The sequence below is a fragment of the Camellia sinensis genome, chromosome 11, assembly GCF_055761805.1.
Source record: "Camellia sinensis isolate YWXY chromosome 11, ASM5576180v1, whole genome shotgun sequence".
Taxonomy (NCBI): Eukaryota; Viridiplantae; Streptophyta; class Magnoliopsida; order Ericales; family Theaceae; genus Camellia; species Camellia sinensis.
This window is the reverse complement of record NC_138971.1, coordinates 166,992,988-167,005,703: the sequence shown is the minus strand read 5'-3', so window position 1 is coordinate 167,005,703 and position 12,716 is coordinate 166,992,988. Positions and strand designations below refer to the sequence as shown.

At 36.2% G+C, this 12,716-nt stretch overlaps 2 long non-coding RNA genes across 2 annotated transcripts in view; both read left to right on the top strand.

The window, feature by feature from the left end:
• The window catches only part of LOC114261325 (uncharacterized), a 30,297-nt gene extending 29,682 nt beyond the window's left edge, over nucleotides 1–615 (top strand). Inside the window, exon 5 of the long non-coding RNA XR_014344925.1 lies at nucleotides 514–615. This is a non-coding gene — a long non-coding RNA (uncharacterized LOC114261325). The remainder of the gene's footprint in view (nucleotides 1–513) is intronic.
• A 79-nt stretch (nucleotides 616–694) lies between these two features.
• Nucleotides 695–2,078, top strand: LOC145802996 (uncharacterized). The gene is made up of 2 exons (XR_014344926.1): nucleotides 695–829; nucleotides 1,746–2,078. It is a non-coding gene; the product is annotated as an uncharacterized LOC145802996 (long non-coding RNA).
• Nucleotides 2,079–12,716: the final 10,638 nt, after the last annotated feature.

Here is a 12,716-nt window from a genome sequence, read left to right as displayed (position 1 = left end):
CCCATTGAGTACATTATTGTGTACAAGGACAAGTTCCATTAGAAGTCGACTATTAATTTTGACTACGTATTTAACCAGTATTTCTGGGCAAGGTCATGTGGTAATCCCAACTTGTTATTGATTGAAACATGAAGCCTTGGTATTTTTATGTTGAGTTTTGAAAGATAACCAACTTGTTATTGATTGAAACATGAAGCCTTGGTACTTTTATGTTGAGTTTTGAGAGATAAGAGGACAAATAACAGAGTATATGGAGTATATTCAAATCTACCAAATAAATTCCTAATAGAAAATAGGAAACTACTCCCTAAAAATAAGAAATTAAATATTGATAAGATAGTAATTAAGCTATAATTAAAAATAAAATAAGTAAATTTTGGAGTCTTGGACAAGGATGTAGGTACATGTATAGGAATGAATTCTTGGATCATCCTTTGATATGGGCAACAGTTACTATGTATTTACCCCAAGTTGTGATCAGCTAGTGACTTGAATTCATTTTTATCTTTGCAGGATTTCATAATGATGGATCCCTCGTCATTGTATGCCAGTTCCAGGAATTTTTCTGATCAATATGGAAACATAAGGCTAGACATCGACGACATAAGTTGTGAGGTGGTTAAATTTAACTGTTAAAAAAGTCATTTTTGTAGTCTTCCCCAACTATTACTAATGTGAAGTTGGCTTTGGACAAGAACTTCTTGCTCAAGGAGAAAGGATAGGGAATGTCAACACTGGCTTGTCTGAAGATATGACTTCAAAGTGTTTGACAGAAACAAAGATCTATTCAGATCGAAACAATGAAGAAAGAACCTGTTGCATCTGTCTTGTAAGTTATTACCATATCTTGCCTCTCTGATGTGACCCAAAAAAGGTATAAGGTTTCATCTGTGATTGATACCCGAAAAATAAAGAACATGTCTATGATTATCATAAGATGGAAAACAGTGTCTAAAGAAACTTGCATTTTAGGCATCATCTTTAGTGTGTTAGGTTTGACGACAATCTTGCTATATAAGCTCTTGAAATGACCTGCTTTTAATGTAGTTTTGCGTATTTGCTATTTAAAATTGCGTTAGGATTGTAAAAATGTAGTAGCTGTTGATATGAGAAGTCGATGGAACTATTTTGATTAGACGAATAAAGTTTCAAATTACTTAATGAAGTTAATTCTTTGATATTTTTAGATGGAAAAATTCATATAGTAAACATTATTTATTTTAGGATATTTCTTGTTGTAAACACGTGTTATTTAGTTTGTGCTTAATAGTAAACATTTGGACCTTTCCAAATTCCACAAAAGGTCATTAGCACAATGACATGACCCATTTGAACTTGGTTGATCATAACCTGAATAAATGTAATGTCAAACATTTTGGAAAATCCTTTCATGGGATGTTGCTAAAATATTAGGCATGCACGAATATTACTAATAATCACAAATTTTCAGTTTTTTCTTTGTTTTCATTGAAGTAGATTAATTTCACCTCTTCCACTTTTTAAATTTGATTTTTCTCTTGAGCTTCTTATGGCCTGGATTTAGTAGCAAACAATTGAGATATTGAATTTTTGCTAATTTTCCATTATGACATTGCTTTTATGGGGCCATTGAATTATTTTATTAATTTTGGAAATGTTTTGTTAATGTTTTAAAATTTTTTGATCATTTCTTAATACCTCAAGAAATATTTTTGTCCCTAAGTCATTGGTTTTTGTACTTATGTGAAGTTTCCTTTGTCATGCAGACAAGAAATGCAACAGGGTTAGTTGCTCCAGCTATTGCAGTGGGTTTAGGTGTCTTGACACATACATCGGGCACTCTCGTCCCTGTGATAGGAGCAAGTGGATTTGTTACAGCTGCAGCTGCAACTACTATAGGAACTGTTGTCGATAGCTTTAGATAATCTCTTAATAGTTGTCGATATGTTTAGAAAGTTATATATGCATAGTTTTGGATGGTTTAAACAATTTGTACAGTTTAGAACTTAAGGATATAGTTTTCAAATGTTTGGAATATATAGACAATTGTTTAATGTTTATAATTTATGGATACAGTTTCTTTTTGATGTTTCAAACAATATTTTGGTGGTTGATTGATGTTTTGTGATACTCGTTTGTAATATTTGTTAGTGTCACGACCCAAACCCGGCCCTATGGGTTTAGCACCGTAACCGGCCAGTAATCCGAGATTACCGAAGGCCTACTTAACAGTAGTACAGTAAAACAGAGTACAGGGCCTGGCAGAAGCCAATACAGTAATTAAACAATGCCCAATGAGCTGTGACTGTCACGCCCCACTTTTTATTACTCGGAGTCATTACCAAATTCTTTAACTTAATCCAATTTCAGAGATAACATGCGGAAATAAACTCATACATTCAATCCGTAGAAATGATTAACAATACTCTCATTCGTATGCAAAGTAAACATTACATGAACTAACTTAATAAATTGCCCTTGGGCTTACATCATTAAAAGTACAAGAAGAAGGGTGTAACCCTTTACAACAATGGCATTCCGCCAACATAACTAAGGCCCCGTGGCCAACAAATAAGAAGATCCAAATCTTGTAGCACACCCTGCTCAACACCTGAAAAAGATTCAACAACGTGGGATGAACATATAGTTCAGTAGGGAACTCAACATGCTCCTTAACAATAACAACATTACAGATAGCTATGATCATAAACACCCATTCTCATACTAGAATAATAATGTGACAGTTTATACAAAAAATATATATAAATATATATATATGAACTTTTCTTGAAAAAATCATTTAATTCACCGCTATAAGCGATTTATCCTCCCTTTTTCCTTTCATTAACCCCCGTTCTCAATCTTTTATAACATTAACAACTACTTAGAAACATAGATTCACTAAGCCCATTACTCTTCCATTTGCCACACATACCACAGATGTGCCTTTTCAAAACATTTTTGGCATTTCAATGCAATTCCAATTATATCATAATTATCCATGCACACCTCTATAAAAAGATAACAACTCAACTACATATATAAAATCAATCAATGAGTCAACTCGTCCCTCCAACACTGTAACAAATACAATCCACAATGTTTTCCAGATACACTGAAACAATAACAAAACAACACTGCACTACTAGCTATATGCGTAGTAAGCCAAAGATACACTTCTCACCACAATCTACCAGTTTACCAGGCGCTAGCTGGAAGGGTATGGTACCTTAGATTATCAGCGCGTCAGTTCTCCAGGCGCTAGCTGGAAGGGTATGATACCTTTGATTATAAGCGCTGAACACATAAGTGTGTGGAGTCCATCCCCTATCTTCTCACACACACTGGAGTACAACCCCTCTCTTCTCCCAAACCAGTATACAAATATAATGTAATTCAGCATTTCATTACATATAATGTTCAATCAACAATGGTGTATTACATACACAGCAATTCAACACAACCACGTCATCCTCCACCGCTGACCAAGGATAAAACCTCTAGATGCAAATATTTAGTACACCTATTAAAGACTCAATTACTATGAGACCACAAACCCGACAACAACATTAACATGGTAGTTCAAGATACAATTCCACACATGTGTGTGTTCAACACTCATGAAACAATAATCCAATTTTCATACGTATTTCAAAACACTTTTCCCATTTCACAAAACAAGTTCCACTTCCCTCTTTGTTTTAACAAAACCAACTCCGTCTCTTTAGTTGTCACAAAACCAAACCCATCCCTTTTATTTTACAAAAACCGATTTCTACCAATAAGGAAGCCATAACTCACATTAGTACACTACATACATCTAAACCCATTTCAAAGCCAAAGTTAACCCCTTAGGCATCAACACCTTCACCCACTCACATCAACAATAGAGAGTTACAATTTAGGTTCATTATTCTCCATTTTAATTTATCAATCAAAATATGATTTAGGCCTTTTTCCTTTATCAACTACAACATGCTAATTTACACTCCAATTAGCCCAAAACAACTCTCAATGATAACATAACCATTTTCAAATACCCAACCCTAGGTTTCTTCCCATGATTTCAAACAAATCCAACATGGATATGATTTTTATGCAATACAAAATTACCACATGTCTATCTATAGACGAAGTATTGAAAAAGAACAAGGAGAATCCCTACCTCGAATAGAGAAGACGGAGATGAAGACCAAAGACCCACGTGCTCCAAATCCCAAGTTTCTCAGATTAAAACAAAGCTCTCGCGAAGCTCTACCTTTCTTACAAAGGAACTAGAGTAGAAGACCACCGGGAATAGATCAAAACTTAGAGAGAAGGTAAGAGTAGAGAGAGAAACTCTCAAGGGGCAGTTTTTAAAAGTTAAGAGAGGAAAAGTAGGTCAAAAAGTGATCCAAAAAGTGAAATCACGGAGTGATGTAGTCGACACTCCGCTCGAGCGTAGACAACCCCGCTCGAGCGTAAGACACAGACTCACGCTCGAGCGTAAAAAGAGCCGCTCGAGCGCTGATTGCATACTTCCAGAAGTTTTGCAGTCTACTCTTCGCTTGAGCGTAAAACTCCTCGCTCGAGCGTATGGACAAAAATCAAAGGATCACGCTCGAGCGTAAAAACTACTGCTCGAGCGGACTAACTGCAGAGTAAAGTACTGGGAGATGGAAAATCACGCTCGAGCGTCCAAACTGCCGCTCGAGCGGAAAGGCAGCAACAAAAGCCCGCTCGAGCGTAAAACCGCCGCTCGAGCGGAGAGACCAAAACTTGGGCAAAATTTTCAAAGCTTTAAAACACAACCAACTAATTCCCAACTTGCCCAACACAACCCAAAACTCTAAAACAAAGAGTAAGGGATAGAAATGAGGATAAGACAACAACGAATCTACGGAACTGAGTCCAGATTATAGATATACAACAACAGGGAATACCGGGATCGCTATAGTGACAGTCTGTATGCAAAAAGACATTCAAACATATTTACATCCAGTGAAAAAGTATACACAACATATACAATCATTCAGTACAGGGACTTAATCCCTGTTCAACAGTACAGTAAACATTCAGTCTATACAATCCATTCAGTTATTACAAACAGTAAGACAGTCAGAAGGGGGAATCCTAAAACACCCCTAAGCCTTAGCATGATAGGCTCGGAACCTCGCAGTGAGGCACATAGGCTGGCTTGACAAAACTGGAGTAACCCTGACGCTTCTAGCTACGGTCTGGTGCCTGTACACCTACATATATATATATATATATATATAAGCAGTGAGCTAAAGCCCAGTGAATAACATAATGCGTAAAGGGGTTAAGAATGAATGTCCTTACAGTAATGAAAACAGTCCATTAAATCAGTATTTCAGTCATTCAGTCAGTACAGTCATATGTGGTACATCCATTAGCATAACAGTACAGTAAACAGTAGGTCTTAAAAGACCGAGCAGTAAATGATGGCCATCAGTCAGTAACAGTAGTGGTTCCAACGAGGGAACCGACAGAGATCTCTGTAGCAGTAATAGTAAACAGTAGGTGCTAAGGATGCCACAATACAGTTCAGAATATAGGACATGCATTCATTCAGTCAACAGTAATCAGTTCAGAAAACAGTGCAGTTCAATTGTTCAAAAGATAATCATTTTGAACATATCTTTACACAGATGTTACTCACAGAGTTCTGGGCTATAGTAGAGCTAGAGCGTCTCCTCAGAAAGCCAATCCTACACAGTTAACAGATTGAACACACACTAAGCTACACAGTTGGGAAAGATAATAACTTAACCCCTAATTTGCCTCGGTGTGTTCTACATCTATATCCTCAACATGATGTCTTAAACTAGGCCTAAGAATGCCTAGGATGGGATGAGGATGCAAAGATGTGATCAGAAAACAGTTTCAGGATTTTCAGAAAAACAGAGTCCCGCTCGAGCTCAAGTCTCCCTGCTCGAGCGGACATGCAACAAAGGTACGCGCTCGAGCATCAAATCCCACGCTCGAGCGTACTGTAAAAGTACTGGATGAGTGAAATCTCCGCTCGACGGACGCTCGACGCCCGCTCGAGCTTGAGACACATGACTCCGCTTGAGCGGACTGTAAAATAGTGTAGAGATACTGGATGCTCGGATTCCACGCTCGAGCGTCACTTTCCCCCGCTCGAGCGTAAGTGCAGAATCTGGAAATTCCAGATTGCACCTCCAAGCTCAAACTCAAGTTTTAACAACTCAAAACTCGACCTCTTGGGCTGAATTTCCAGAAAACATTTGTAAACACATAGAATAACATGGTTCAAAGCTCAATTTTGAGAAATCAAAGCCCAAAGGTGTTTAATTGAAATCCAATTTCAAACCATTTTCAAGAACAAGATGAACATGCAACATGCATGAACTTCAAATAACTTTCAAGCTTCAAAACATGCTCTAGTGAGCCAATTGATTCACAAACAAGATGAAAACATGGCATACACTCAAGACATGGACATGCATGTGACAATTTGCCATGAACTCAACTCAAAATCCAACAATACTAACATGCATGCATGAATTATGCTCTATTTCAACATGCTAGAACTAATCCATGGCTCAATTCTCAACTTTGACATAAACCATGCAAGAATCAAGCTCAAACACATCAATAAAGGTTGATTTCTCTTACCTATGTCTTCAATTAAAGGCAAGGGAACTAGATTAGCAACCACACTTCAATTTCCTCAAGCAATTCTACCAATGAACTCAAGATCAACTCAATTCTCTCTCACTCTCTATCTTGGTCGGTTGGGTCTAAGGAAAGAGCTGATGATATGTGTATGTAATGAGGCTCAAAAATGAATCAAGTAGTGGCCACTAAGGCTAGTTTGGTAAATAAGGCCAACTTAAGCAATTGATCAATATTTAATCTAATTTAGTCATACTAGATCACATTTTAGATAAATATGCCATAAAATCCTATAAATTATGAGGATCATGAAACATTAATCAATTCCCGGTTCGGCCGCCGATAAGACCTTCAATTAGCAGTTTAAACATAAAACATGAACAGATCAAATAGACAATCAAACAGATAGAATACAGATTAACATACATACTCAGTCAATTCAGTTCCAGTTTTCAGTCAGTCAGTTCAGTACTTTAATCAGTTCAATTATCAGTCATGATCAGTTCAGTTTAACGGTAATCAATGTTTATCGGTAAGCAGTGGTGAGGGTTATTACAGTTAGATTGTACAAAATTGGTCAAATAGAACCTACTAAATTTAAAAGTAAATATATATAAAAAAAAAACTACATATTCTACGGCAGGCATAATAAGTCGTTGTATTACATATTTTACGGCGCACAATTAGCGTCGTTATTTGTCTCACCAATTAACGGTGTGCAAAAGTAGTCGTAGAAAAAGTAACGACGACTCACAAAATCTGTCGTTAAATAGTTTTTAACGGCATATTCTAACATGTCGTAGAAAAAGTAACGACGACGCACAAAATTTGCCGTTAAATAGTTTTTAACGGCGTACGAAGCATGTCGTTGAAAGTGAATGACTTTCCATGACTGGTCATAATATGAGCGCGTTGCACGTCATAGAAGGCTTTTTACGGCGTGCATTGCGCGCCGTAAAAACCCTTTTTTTTGCCTAGGCGGACTCCTGGGCAAACTCTAATGTTGATCCTCCAATTGCTCACCTACACCTACATATATATAAATAAAGAGTGAGCTAATACCCAGTGAATATTACCAAAGTAAAGAGGATATATGAATGAGATCTTAATTAAGTAATTCATAATTATGCATAATACATGTAAATCCAAATCAAAATAGCTTCAAGTTCATTCCATCATGTTCAAGGTGTATTAGTGGGGCAAAACAACCTCAGGTCCTCAGGTCCAAAATACTAGTCCAATAATATTACAGAATGGCCTCGGGCCCAATCATAATACAGAATGACCTCAGGTCCATCATTTCCATGTTCATATCTATGTGCATATTTATACTGAACAACCTCAGGTCCATCATTTCCATATTTATATCTATGCGCATATGTATACTAAACGACCTCAGGTAAATCATTCTTATATTCATAATTATGCGCATATGATCGTGATCACATCCATACTCATATTCAAAACGACCTTTGGTCTAATCAATTCTTTGTTCAAAATGACCTTTGGTCCAATCAATTCTTTGTTCAAAATGACCTTTGGTCCATTTAACAATTATACAAAACGACCTCTGGTCCAATTCATATATAAGATGACTCTCGGTCTATCTTATTAAAAATTCCAAACAGCCTCAGGCCTCAGGCCTATTCTACGCCCCTGTCAAGTGTACCAAACGGCCTTAGGCCCACCTTTCGTTTTTACATTAATCACTTAACAAACTCTATTTCAAATCGAATAATAGAATACTCATTTATAGCACAAATTCATAAGTTCAGAAATTCACCACGTGGGTATTATTTAGAAAATAATGCATACACAAAAATATCTTTACAAAGATACTACTCACAGTGTTTAGATGCCTGGTTCACCCTTGTAGTTGACCCTACACAATTCAAAAGACACATAGAAATAGGGTCACAATACAATTTATTCCGTTCTTAACTTTTTAATTCTCTTCATATTAAATTACACATCAATTTGCAATTTCACAGATTCATCACAAGTCACGAATAACATCAACAACTGAACACACTTCTCAACACATATCTCAACACATCCCCACCTTTTGCTGACTTACTACGGCGGGATAGTGGGCACCTAATTCATAACACTTTCCACCTCTCATCGGCTACTATATTGCGGAAGTGAACTCCCAAAAACCATTTTCTCAAAAGCCATTTTCTTCCAAAAACCATATTTCTCCAAAAACCATTTTTCAACTCCCCGCGCGAGTACCAACACAATACCACCCAGCTCAACTTATCCCAAACTCAACACAACTCAACATGATTCAAACACAATTCATCATAGTTCAACACAATTCAATTAAACATTATTCAACACAACTTAATTCAACATAAGTCAACACAACTTAATTCAACAACACTATTGCAATTCAACATAATTCAAGATAAATTCTTGAATCCCATTTCAACATTCCATAACCAAGTTTATGTCATCCATATTATTAACACATCTTTTCCCCCAACTTCATTTCATGCTGTAGCATGATTTACAATGCCCATAACAAAGGTTCATTCGCTAATTTTTAACATAATTTTTAAACACTTTCAAAATTCAATCAAACCTGTATATATATAATTCAACCTTTCAATTTCATGATGCTACTTTCAATTTAAGAAAAATCATTAATTATCATCATCAATCAACTTAGGGTTTTCAAGAAAAATTAAGATTTCCAAGAAAATTAAAACTTCTCACACCACCACTTTTTATTCCAAATTCCCCATTGATTATACGCCTAAGGTTCATAATCCACCATCTTAACCCAACAATTGAGCCCCAACACTTCAAACCCTAAACCCCTAAATTCCATGATGTAACACTATATGCTTAAAAATGTAGATTTTGTATTTATATAATCAAAATACCACAAATCTATCTATTAATGCAAGTATTGAAGAAGAACTCGGACCCCTACCTCACGAATCAAGCAAAAAAGAAAAGCTTTGAGAAAAATCCTTCGCAAATTCGAATTCCAATCGGTAGAAATGTAAGATCTTCAAGCCTCTTCACATTTTGGTAAGAGATCTTGGCCAAAACTTTAGGGAATGAGAGGTATTTGGGCCAAAATCTCTAAGGTTTTCGGACTAAGGGTGAGAGGGATGAAGAGAGAAGATGAAGGTGTGAAGAATTATCTAGAAAAGTGCCTTTAAACTTGCTGAATTCGCGCAGTCTGCTATCGAGTCGCTTTTCCCGCTAGAGCGTACCTGCTTCCAGCACAGATATGAAAACTTCAAACGGGTATAACTCTCTCATCCGGACTCCGGTCAAGGTCGTTCTTGTGTCCAAATTGAAGCCCCGGAAACAAGATCTCCAATGCTTCTAGCCTTACACCCAAATTCAGAGTGTGGAAAAAGAAAAAGGCAAAAGAGTGACGGCTGTTCGTAGGAAAAATTATCCGAACAAAATTCCTGGTTCGCTCTTACTTTACCATTATGTCACCACTTCGATCAATGTCCCAAAATAAGACAAGGAGGTTCCAGATACACTAAAAAAAGATGTTAAGGGCAATCTCACTTTCCACGCTCGAGCGTCGCTTTCCACGCTCGAGCGGCTCGCCTGTAAACAAACGAGATACTAGGAGTAACAATTCTACGCTCGAGTGCCACTTTTTGCACTCGAGCGGCCATTTGGACAGACTGCAAAAGTACTGGGAGTCTCACAAGTCCGGTCGAGCGTCAACTCCCCCGCCCGAGCAGAGGGAAAATTCTAGATCGTTACAATCTTCCCTCATTTAGGAAGTTTGGTCCTCCAAACTTAAATCACTTGTATCGCAACGAAATCATATAGTTTTGTCTTCTTCCATTTTTGCTCTCAAGTAACTTCCTTATCACTAAAATCTCATCACAAAAGTTTAATTCATCATCATTTATGTATAGATTAATAATTCAAATTGGCTCAGTCACCATAATTTATCCTGTAATATAATGGTGGACCTCATAGTTAGCCTCATATTTAGGTTCACAACATCAAAACATAAAATGCATTATTCATGAAACTAATATATTTTGTTTAGCTATTCACATAACTTCAAATAATTCTTATATTTCCCAAATAATCAAGGCTCAATCTCAAATAATACTCATGACTATACTTCCTTGTTTCAAATGAATTCAAACTATTCTATCATTGACATTCACACACTTCAATTCCTTGATTCGATGGCCAGTGATCAATAACAAAGTAAAAGTTTTAATGAATGATGTCCATAACAGATTCAAAAATTAGATTTCAAATCCCTTATCAAGTTAGAAACATAGTCATGCTCGTATTCGTAATAGAAACAGAGTCATATTCATATTCATATTCAAATCATGCGTGGTACTTCCTTTACCGTTACATATCACATTGGTCATGTTTATCAAGTCATCAAGTTCCATAATAGAACCTCCAGTACTGGGTATCATATAACATGCGTAGGCCACAGTATTGTTTCTCTCGGCCGAGGGCCTCATGACCATAAGCCACAGTATTATCTCCCCTGGGCGAGGGCCTTTGCTAAGGATACCACAAATACATTTTAAAAAAAAAAATTGGACATTCATTCATCATTCACAAAATAGCATTTCAAAGACCAAGTCATGTCTTATCACTCTGAAATCACTTATATTCAAATATAGCGTTACGGAGTTGTTACTCACAAATAGTAATTCATAATTCATATATAGCAAGGGTTTCAAATAAATCACAACATTTTATTGTAAATAGCCACTCAAAGTCCTCAAATTAGATTATGTATTTGATACAACATCAATAACTAATTCGAATTCTTGGTCCACAAATTCTTTAACCAATGATTTGGACATTTGCTCCCATGCAATTCATGAGTCATCTAGTCAAATAAGTGGGGGGATTTACTCCATTAGTCCCACAAGAAAGATATTTAATCTCGGAAGTCTAAGACAACTCACGTAGGTGTGTGATTAACATTCACTTAATAGATAGAAGGTCCATTCACATTCATCGGGGTTTTGGGTCATATTCATGGTACAACATTCCCAAATAATATGATTTTTTTTTTTTTACTAAGCATATTCTTATTGATCTCTTAATTAGGTACTGACCTTCATTCTAAGTAAGTGACTTGGGACATCCTTTTGTTTTTGGACAATCTTTCACCCTGATGTCCTATTTCTCCACATCCAAAGCATGCTCCCATTAGTCAATGACATATTTGTCTATGAGGCTTGTGACACGTTGGACATATTGGGGCAGTTCTACTCTTTCATTGACATCCCATATGAAGTCTTCAGAACAGGTTGGGTATGTGATGCAACCTCAACAACAAATTCAAATCCACAATGTCTCTGATCACAATAGCCTTATTGACAAATCAATAGGGTGGGGTTTTGTTCCATTAGTTCTAAAAGAAAAGTCATTTACTTCCGAAAGTCAAAGGTAAATCGCATATGGCCAACATTCACTTATCATACTCAACATTACATCTCAATAATCCATATCAAAAACATTGAGTCAAATCCATAGTATAGCATTTCCAAATAATATAGATCATCCGGGTAATGAAAAAAAAACACTTATTACATAACATTAATCCCAATAATCAACTCATTTATGATCGAATGGGTCGAAATAAAAGAACGAGTTCTGAATCAATCATTATACAAACGTTCGTTCACAGGTAAAAAGGGTGCTCAATAGTGGTTTTGGCAAACCGAGGCATTCTCATCCCAATTGTTTCAGTAACCTCAAATTAAGTTCCAAATGCCCAAGTAGATGAGTTCTAAATTTACCATAATCAATTAAACAAATATAGGAAAGTCAATTCCAACATAAGACCTTTTTGCATTTACTAGACATTCTGCCACCAACTTCAGAACACATTCTTTGATTCTTTAGTTGGCCAGTACAATATTGGCATAGACAATCTATTATTCATTATTTCCATGCTCATCAAATTATTGTTAAAACTAAACTTTGACCTTCTCGATCCTTTGCAAATTAGTCAATGCAAATTCTTTTGTTCCATGAGGTTCTTTAAGAAATACACATTTATAACTTTGACGAAGAATAGTATCTTGATTTCCATTATGCATTAACTCTTTTGACTAACA